The 10,943-nt window shown below is 36.3% G+C and overlaps 1 pseudogene; it reads left to right on the plus strand.

The window, feature by feature from the left end:
* Positions 1–3,630: 3,630 nt before the first annotated feature.
* On the plus strand, positions 3,631–10,229 carry LOC113283290 (annotated as a pseudogene).
* Positions 10,230–10,943: the final 714 nt, after the last annotated feature.

The raw sequence follows: 10,943 nt of genomic DNA on the forward strand, positions 1-10,943 counted from the left end.
TCTCCATTCAAATAAAACGATGATCTCTCGTAATTCTAATGGAGAAAGTTGTTGACACTTGTTAGTGTTTTATTTTGCTTATCTTGCCTACACATGTTGAGTTTTATTAACAAATCTATGGTGGTAGAGATGCAGGTTATGGAGGAGTATGAGGAGGATGTGGTGGTATTGGAGCAGGTTTGAAGGAGGATTCTGAAGTCAGTAGTGGTATTTTTCAGAATTGATGAATTGAAGGAGATGATGAGAAGAAAGAGGATGAACTATTTTAAGTTTCTACTGCTGGTGCTAGTGGTCACAGGTAATTAGCTGATTTCAGTTAGGAGGGGTGTTTTTGGTTGTGCTTTCTTGCATGTGTTTGTCCTGATTAAAATGCACATCATATGGAGATGGATTACCTTCTTTTTGTAGAGTTTGTAACTCTGTAAGGGTAAACTATTAAGTTTGGTATACTTGCTCTAGTTTGTTCAGTTATGAGATAGTTTTGACTGTTCTGTATCCACTGGTTTTTGATTTTTGGATATTCTGTTTTGTTCATTTGTATGAGAAGTGTTCTGGATGCTATGATACTGATATCAGTTGCTTGTCATGTAGTTACTAAGAAGGCTGACCCCAAGGTGCAGGCTAACAAAGCTGATAAGGCTGTCAAAGCTGGAGCATCAACCATTAAGAATAAGGCTAAGAAGATCCGCATATCAGTCACATTTCACAGGACAAAGACATTGCAGAAGGCAAGGAACCCCAAGTACCCACGTATTAGTGCACCACCAAGGAACAAGCTTGACCACTACTAGATCCTGTAATATCCAGGTAAGCCTTCTTGATTACTTACGACCATCTACTTCTTTTCTTGATAGGTAGTATATGGATATATAGGTGAGGATATAGGTCTGGAATGGTTGCACTTAACTCATTTTCCGTTTTACATATGTTTAACTGCATATTACACAAGCCATATAGATGTGTAACTGCACGTTACACAAGCCATATGGATGTGTATCTACTAGTTACACATGAAAACTTACTGGTTAGAAGTATTTGACAAGGATTTGATACAAAATAACATGAACTGGTGTTAATCGATGCGAATGAATGCGAAATACCTTGATGCGGAATATGTAACTGTTGATTACGCATGCCATATGCATGTGTAACTTCAAATTACACATGAATTTTTAATGTGTACCAGATGACTACAGATGCTTGTTTTAGTAGTATTTAGACAATGGTTTTTTACGAAAGTAAAATCTAAATAATTATTTTCATTTTCTGGATCAGTGATGTCTAGAAGGTCTCGATGTGGTTTGCGCGCGCTGAAAGAACACTATTATGAGAAGCACGAACATTTATCAACGCTTCTGGGTATTTTTGAAGTTTATGCTTGGATAGAGAAATATGTTGGCTACTATCAAGGTGAGAAATAATGATCTTTTGCTCTTTACAGTTGAAAATGTGTGCTTAGGGAGTTGTTAGTCTAATATGAAACTAGTGTTGGTAGACTTTGGATATGTAGCTACTAGTTACACATGTTAACTAGACATATCATGCACACTGGAATAACCAACCAAGGTAATAACACAACACAATTAGCCGTGTAACTGCTAGTTACACATGCTAACTGAATGTGTAACTGGTAGTTATACATGTTATGTGGATGTGTATATGTTGCATATTTTGGAGGGAGGAAGACAAGAAGGAAAGGAAAATATTTAAACTTCATAAAAGCACAAATCAGACGTCAGACGCATGTGTAACTCTCAATTACACTAGATAGATGCATATGTAACTCTCAATTACACTAGACAGATGCGCGTGTAACTTCTAGTTACACATGCTAAGAAATTACTGTAAATGAATATTAAAGTAATACATGTATTTTTTGTATGTGTTCTTTTTGTTGTCTATTTTTTTGATGTGTAACTTTGCATTACACATGGCATAAGGATGTGTAACTCCTGTTTACACATTCACACTGTATTTTAATAATTTTGGGCCTAGATTTAAATAATTTGGGCTTAACAATATATAAAAGGGCATGGATGTCTTTTAATAACTCGGAGCCTAGATTTAAGCTTCTTTTAATTAAGGACCTCATATTATGGGTTATCCATGGGTTGGGCCTTAGCCTAATTTTCCCTTTAGTTTATTCAGTAAGTATAAAAGAAACTTATTGATCAAATCACTAGCTAATTAAAATTTTAACCTGACTAAATAAGGGCTATTTTACCTGGCTAGATCGAGGTATACCCAGATTAATTGGGGTATACCCAGTGAGAAGAAATAAGGTCATTTTGAAGTAAAAAAAAGCCCCTTAACCAAATATTTTCAAAATGGCTAATATACTCTTGTTTAATTAACACTAAAAATTCTGATTAGATTAATTAAGTAGATTAAAACTTATGAATTTAAGTTATGATTTTTTTTTTTTGATTGAACTCATGTGGGAAGATTTTTGATGAAAAAAATTAGTCTTGAGATTTTTTTTTTGCAACGGAAATGAAAACATACTACCCAAACACTTCTAAAAAGGGGATTGCAAAGCTGATGTATGAAATCATACTCAAAATTAAAGAAAATATCAACACTTTCAGTTCTGAAACTATGAAAAGTCGGCAGGGTCGACGAATGAAGACCATGCCGACTATATCTGGACGGTAAGGTCTACGGTTGCCGACCATATCCGGCCGGCAAGGTCGGTGAATGAAGAAGATGCCGACTTTATTATTTTTGACACACATGAAACTGTTGTAAATGTTTCACTAGTCGGCATCTTATTGATTTTTTACCTTGCCGGCTACCTTATAGTCGGCAAGGTCGACAAGAAATACCTTGCCGACTAAAGGATTTTTGATATACATAGAAAGGTGTTACAAATGCATAATTAGTCGGCAAGGTTTAATTTCATAACCCTGCCGACTAAACTATAGTCGACAAGGTACAAGGATGAATACCATGCCGACCCTGTAAAACGCTAATTTCCGAGATGAAAAGTCGGCACGATATTCAACCTAGGAAGCTGCCGACTATATTTTGGTCGGCAAGGTCGACAAAAAATACCCTGCCGACCTTTGGTTCGTATTGATTCTTCGTTTTTTTTTTTTTTTGGTTTCACATGTATAGTTAGAGTGTAGAAGAAAGATTTTGATTTTTTTTTAATATGTTTTGGTCGGCATGGTTTTTTAGTATGGGCAATTTGGTCTTTTAACACCTTTTAGACACCCCTTAGCACACTAGTTTGGATTAGGAATAAAATGGGTTACCCCAATTAATCTGGGTAGACCCCAATCTAGCCAGGCTATTTTAGCCATTATACAAACATTTTGGATAAGGGGTTTTTGAAATTACTGATAAATGACCCGTTTTTGTCCTATTAGTGAAACCTCTCTATTGGATTGTGAAGCCCCAATAATAGGCTTCTTAGTTTACCATAGTGCAAAACACCGTTTGTTCATCACGTGGTTCAACAAATATTTTTTTTTTTTGTTGATTGTCATAGGGATTGCCCTTACATTGGGATGACACTTGCTAAAACGGATCCCACCTGACCTAACTCTTCTCTCACTTGGGATTTCCTCCCGGATAAATCCCCAGCCGTTCAAATAAGCGGTTTGCCTAGAAGGACCGAGCATTTTAATATTCTTAGTCGGACTAAAACATACCAGCTCTCTTTTTGATTTTGATTCTTTCACATGGAGGATTTACAAAGAACCCTTGCACCTACAGGATTAAGCGTCTCCACCACACCAGAGAAAGGTCGATGTCTCATTTCTACCAGAAACTTCTCGCCAGGTCTCTATCTCCCTCTCTTGTTAACACTATAGTTCTTTTTAAGCTTAGTTTCATTTCAAAACCTTGCTAAAACCCTAGGATAAAAACAAATCGGACTAAAATTTTGGTGGAAATTGCGAATCTAATACAAATTGGATACATTAAGAACTGTTAATTTCATTCTTTTGTATACTAACAATAAAGCATCCTCACTGCAGGAGAAGTGATTATAACTCAGGAGCCATATGTTTGTGTTCCGAATAACTCATCGGAATCCAAATGTGATGGATGTTTTAAATCTGTTAATCTTAAGAAATGCTCAGCATGTCAAGTTCCTTGGTACTGTGGGAGCACATGTCAGGTAATAAATGCTGACTGTCAAAATCATATTTGTTTGAGGGCATGGAAAATTGTTTTCCTTTTCTTGTGTTGCATTTGCAATTTTTCGCTTAGATTTGATGCTTGGCATTTGCTAACAATCGAAATGACAAACTTGTATTCCTTTCTTATCATTTCAAATCACATGTTATTGTCCGACTTTCATTAGGAGAACCCTTAAAATTCTTTTTAATTTTTTTGGTTCTTTAAAATTTTAGATAGTTCAGTTTGGTAACAACTTTCTATCATATGATCCACGGGGTTTCAGAATATAAGACTCTGTTACTATTACATATTTTTCGATTCAAGCCACTAAGGTAGATCATGTGATCTAACTAGAACAGTAGGGAAACAAGAAGAATAACAGAACTTGAACAATTTGTTCAGTAGGAAAGTAAATTCATTTCTCTAACGAAAGACCTTCACAAGGTGTTTAACTGTTTGCTACCCTAGGTGTTGTATCTCTCTCTTTTTTCTTCCCGAACTCTTCTTCTAGTATTCTCTTAATCTATACCTACTAACTCATACCCTATTTATAGATTCAAACTCCTTGTTACTAGTTATCTAAGAAATAGAGTTTTCTGGGATGATTTCAGGAAATAAAACTTCTAGGTTTTCTCTCTATGAATAGAATTGTAAACCCAATTACTTGAAGGGTAACTGTATGGAAACCTGGATATAATGTCTTTTGATGCGAACTGTACCTAAAAATGGGTCATCCTGTCTCACACCAACCCAACAGTATCAATAACCCCGGAAGCATTCATGCACCTCTTAGTTGTCAATACCAAATCTACTCGGTCAGGCTCTCTATGCATATCTTCCTAAGATCGCAACAGCCTCCAAAACAGTGAACGATTGCCTTACTATTCCTTAAGGTACCAAAGCACTGAGTTGCTTCGAGTTGAAGATTTTGAGGGAGGATGTATGAATTGATGAAACCCCAGTCACTACGTACATGATGGTTTGCTGGGAAATTGGTCCAGCTTGGTGATTGGTAGTGCGGAATTCATATGCAGAATCATTCAGTCATGCATGCTAGCCTGAAATTTACTCTACTTGGATGTCATGGAAATATTAAGTAAAAACTAAAGCTAGTAACTAGGTCATTTGTAATGTGTTTGGGCCTTAAGCATCGAAGTCTTTTGTCACTTAGCATCTGCGTTCGTAGAATCATAAGTTTTAAGTTTTAGCGTATTGGTGCTGCCTACTGTTTCAACAGTTCGGTCAGGTGTCGGTATTATGGGGCTATATACTATACAAATATAATTGTATTAAGGCATGAAACTGCATCATTATTTCGAAACTGCATTTGTTTATGAAATCCTCAGTTTGAAACTTCTTATCCTATCTTCTTGTGTCTATTGTTATTCCTTTCAGAAATCAGAGTGGAAGCTGCATCGAATTGAATGCCAAGCCCTTTCCCGACTTAGTAAAGAAAGACGAAAATCACTCACACCTTCTTTACGACTGATGGTTAGGCTGTACTTGAAGCGAAAATTGCAGAATGAGCGGGTGAATAATCTGAACCTCCTCTTGCATTTTCAATGTTTTGATTTTGATGACGCTGCCCTTCCCAGCTTTTCCTACCTACCATATGGAGATAGTTGGATTGTAGTAGAATTGTTCCTTCAGCGATACAATTCTGAATTCTCTTATTTAGTTTATGGAATCATTTGCAATCATCTCATGCCATCACCACACTGTAGTGTCTTCAATCTTCTTTTCACCGCTCTTAGTTTAGCTTTCCACCGTCTTAAATTGTTTTGGGAATCAATCGTACTTAGACTGATTGGTAAATTAAATATCGAGTGGACCGTGTCTTCCACGAGATTAACCAAGAAACACGCTTACAAATGGGTCCCAGTGATTACTTAGAGATATAGCGTAGCTTTCAGGACATGAAGGTGTTGGTGATTTGAACACAGCATGTCAATACCTCATCTTTTGTCCTTAATGCTTAGTTGCTTACTTGTTTGTAATGCTTTCAGGTTTTCCAAACTGCCGCTACAGCTAATTACAACTTGGAGGCATTAGTGGATCGTATCCTTACTCATTTTCTTCCGAGTACTATGTTATTCCTAGAAAATTCAGATCGTACAGGTTATCTTTGATGATTGTTTTCTTCTAGATATGTCTGATATTGGTGAGAAACAACTGGTGCTGTACGCACAGATGGCGAACCTTGTCAACTTGATTCTTGAGTGGCCAAATAGCAACATAAAAGAAATTGCGCAGAACTTTTCTAAGGTTTTCCTCCTGCTGTCTCACTAAATATTTTTTCTATTAACCTAAAACTAGGATATATATACATGTACTAGAAAGGTCGATATTCTATTAAAACCGTATTTGATCCCCTCAAACCTGATGCAGCTTGCATGCAATGCCCATACAATCTGTGACAGTGAACTGAGACCTCTAGGAACTGGATTGTATCCTGTAATTTCCATAATTAACCACAGGTGATAAACCTTCCCCACCCTACCTGGAACATGGTTTCATATACTAGTATACCATTGGATTACCTAAATTTTTGTGGAGCTTAGCTGCTCACCGAATGCAGTTTTGGTATTCGAGGGACGGCGGGCTGTAGTACGTGCTGTGGAACTTATACCCCAAGGTACAGAGGTAAGAAGCGCCTTCACTCTTTTTGCTAATGTTTCCATAACATGTTTTGTTCATCAAGTATTTACTAATCTGGTTCCATGTATACAAGGTGTTCATAAGTTACGTAGAAACTGCTGAAAGCACTGCAGCACGGCAAAAAGCACTAAAGGAACGATACTTTTTCACATGCTCCCGCCCCTGCTGCAGAAAAGTATGTGCTATTTGACTGTATATACAAACACCATTTATACTTTTATAGCACCATGTTATCTCTTGGATTTTGATGGCTGTGATTTAACGTATACATCTGTTTTGGTGAAGGGCGTCTATCTGGAAGTGCAGGAAAGTGCAATTTTAGAAGGTTATAGATGCAAGGCTGATAAATGCAGTGGTTTCTTGCTTCGTGATTCTGGTATGCTTTAAAAAGGAAAGCTAATGCCATGCCTCTTATGTGAATTAATATTCCTGTTCTTCTTCTACACCAAATTTTAAATGATTAAACATCAACTTAACCTATTTTACTAATTAATATAGCATTTGAAGTGTCCAATTTGTGCAGATGATAAAGGATTTGTATGTCAAACATGTGACTCGTTAGGAGCAAGGAAGAGATTTTAAAGATCTCAACTGATGTAAAACAAATGGAGGACCAAGCTTCGCAGATTCTATCCTCTGGAAGTATCCTTTGCCTGTACTTTTGTTTGAAGTAGCATATCCTCTGTACAGAAATATTAATTATCACATCATTCCATTTTCAACCCCTATTCAGTTACTCCCTCTTAATTAAAGCGACGGAATTCCACATCTTGCTTAATCATCGAGTTAGTGTACAATTTTTTGTTGCAGATGCTCATCCTAGTGGGAGCCACATTGTTCCGAGGTCATTTTTTGGAGCAGATGCTCCATCACCATGTAGGTTATCCTCAGATCGACACATTGTATGACTTGTTACGCATTTAAATTTAGTTCAGAATTCAATTTCTTTGAAATTACTATAATTGGGCGTAGAAATCTTAATAATTTTTTTTTTTTTTTAATTTTGGTCAATTTGGTTTGGAGAGCATCCTCAAAAAAAAGAAAAGAAAAAAAAAAAGCTTTTGGATCTTGTCAAGATAGATATTGCAGCCAACAGTATAATTGCTAACCTGATTCTAAATTAACCATCGATGTACTTATCAAACCAGAGTAGAAATGTCTTTGAAACGAGTTTGTCGATCTGTGTGTTGGTAAAAAAAATTATTTGCACTCTCACTAGACGTTAAAATAAGGGAGGATCTATTAGGATGTGTTAGTCATGAGTGGCAACCATTGGTCACTCATACTAATAGCAGCACAATTGAAAAGGAAACTGCAACATAGAGTTTCTACTAGAAAAAGGGAATCGCTAGAAACTAGGTAATAGAGATTGGTGCGAAGCAAAGTCTCATGAAGTGCTAACCAAAGACGGCTTCTAGAAATGAATGTGACAAACATGAGTCTTTCAACCAAATAGGAAACAGGGTAGCTTGCATTTGCATCCAGTTATATGATTATTTTTTTCTGTATTTCCAGCACGTAATTTTCAGGCTACATTGTTAATAACCTTGACAGAAGTTAGATTGTCTGGAAGCCACTGTAGTGTACAGAAACATTGAGCAACTCCAGTTGAGGCTGTGTCATCCATTTTCTATCAATTTGATGAGAACTAGAGAAAGTCTTTTGAAGGTACCAAATTCGACATATCTAAACTTCAGGTTACCATATTAGTTTCTTTATGGAGATTGTAATAGTCTCGCAGTGTTTAGGATTACTTGTAAGTTTTTGGTTACATGAACATGACTTTCATTGTCCCGTTTCCTTAAATTGCAGTTTTGGCTAACCATAATTTAATAAGTTAGGTTAAGACTATATGCTTAGTTAAACTACCATTGCATTATTATTCAGATAAAGATGGGATAAGTCAATCATTTCTTTATGCATCTTTCATCACTTTAGATATTGATGGAGCTGGAAGATTGGAGTGGAGCCTTAACATATTGCAGATACATCATTCCAGCTTATCAAAGTATGTTGACATCTAACTGTATCTTTTCAGTTTGTTATATCTACCTCTTACACTCTTCTCCTTATCTTTATTCTTCTTCTGTCTCATTATTATTACTTTTATTTTATCTATATTGTATATGCGCCCCTGCAGGAGTGTATCCAGAAATTCATCCATTGGTTGGATTGCAGTATTACACCTGCGGAAAGCTTGCATGGTAAGAGTCTGTTCATTTTGCGAATTTTCTCCATTCGTGTTAACTTCTCTAGCAATTAAAGCAAGAAAGATTATACCAACTTTCAAGCCATTAGACCCTATAGGCGAGTACAAAGGTGAAAGCTTAAGTTCTATGTAATATCTCCTTAGCGATGAGGTCAATCGTGCAAATAAGCAAAATTAGGTTGCCAATTGCTGTCCAATGTGAGTGATAGGATGTGAAGGTAACTATATTTCAGAAAAAGTGCATTTCCCCTGTTGTTGAAGACAACTAAAGGGAAACTTTCTATGAAACACATGTGGCTTGTTTGTATTTCACGTACCTCTCCCGTTCTCATTTATGGGCTTACAAATGTGTGTTATGTAGTTCCTGAGATAAGTCGTATAGAACGGTACTGTTGCTATTTACTTATCTGAGCTACTTAATTGTTTTGGTCAATAGCATCTGCATATGTTGTAAGACTTCAATTCAATGTTAGTTTTGTTAACCATAATAAATTTGTGCTCAATCCTCAAAGATTGGGTTGGTGGTGGTGGGTGGCAACTGGTACAGTTTCTAGGGTCTGAGCTCACCATGTTGTCGTATATTCATTTTCACAAACTTATATACTGTTGGTGAATTTACCATGTGCATCGGCAGACACCTTTTACAATTCGAACAAGAATTCAGATACCATTTTTTTTTATTTTACTAATCAAAGAAATATTGTCAAAATAAAGCTGCTATTACTTGGGAAACATTTTGAGGTACGTTTTTGAAATACAAACAGGTTCCTTGGCGATGCTGAGGATGCTATCAAGTCTCTTACCAAAGCTGTTTATGTACTCCAAACTACTCATGGAACAAATACAACATTCATGAGAGACCTCCTAGTCAGGTTGGATGAAGCGCGGGCAGAAGCTGCTCACAAGCTTTAAGCTGGTAGAAATTAGTGTTTTTTGTGCCTGTAAACAAGGTGGTGGGGAAACTGTAACTCTAGAAAGTAGTTTTTGTAATATACTTTTTGTATATAATCTGTATTGAGCCGTCTTATGGACCAGGCCAGCTAGGCTATTGCCTAGAGCCTCACATTGTTAGGGCCCAAAATTTTGTGTTTTCTTACAACTTAGACCTTTTAGTCCTCTTATTATATGGTGGTTGATAGTTGTAATTGAGTACAGGGTACTGCTTTCAATCCTACTTGGTCACATACTTTTGTACACTTCAATTCACTGTATTAAGCGATTCTTTTCAAAATAATTTTGATATCCTCTCTTTCAGTAGATCCTTCAAAATTTGATGAATATTATTATGCCACTGAAGATCTTTGTTGACTTGTGCCTGCCGTCTGATTTGCTAGTGCATCCGTCGCCTATTTGGCCTCTCCATAAATGTGGTGGTTTGTATAGATCGCAATAGGGATCTGATTTTGTTGATCATATCTTGCAAGTACGATAGTGTCTCGACCTGGATTGCGGTGAAATGAGTGAGGTTTTGTGAATTTGACTCTAAGCAAACTTTTGTCCATTGTTGTTTGTTGTTCTAATCGCCATAAGCATGGCCTAGCAAAAATTGTGATTACACAAGCTATTTCTAACGATTTTCATCTTGCATATTTTTAGATATATTTATTTAAATTCTATAGTTGTTGGAAGATGAACTTGCATCATGTAATCATTATTGATTTTATTATTGCAAAAGTCTTATGAAATATATGTGCCTTTACGCTTTTCGTGAATCGAGCTGATATTTCATATATGCTCAGAAGTTAAATCAATTATGTTTTTATAAATTGAAAATAGAACAAACTCTTTGAGAATTTTCTCGCACTGTTGATCTACTCGTGGTCACACTTCTGTGTTTTTACTGCTTGACACACTCCTTAAGATTTTCTTATGTTGAGTCATACCGATAAAATTTATCTTGTTGCCCGTAACTGACGTTGAGATTATTTTAAGTCGATTTTCCGGATAC

Source organism: Papaver somniferum, chromosome 5 (assembly GCF_003573695.1).
Source record: "Papaver somniferum cultivar HN1 chromosome 5, ASM357369v1, whole genome shotgun sequence".
Lineage (NCBI taxonomy): Eukaryota > Viridiplantae > Streptophyta > Magnoliopsida > Ranunculales > Papaveraceae > Papaver > Papaver somniferum.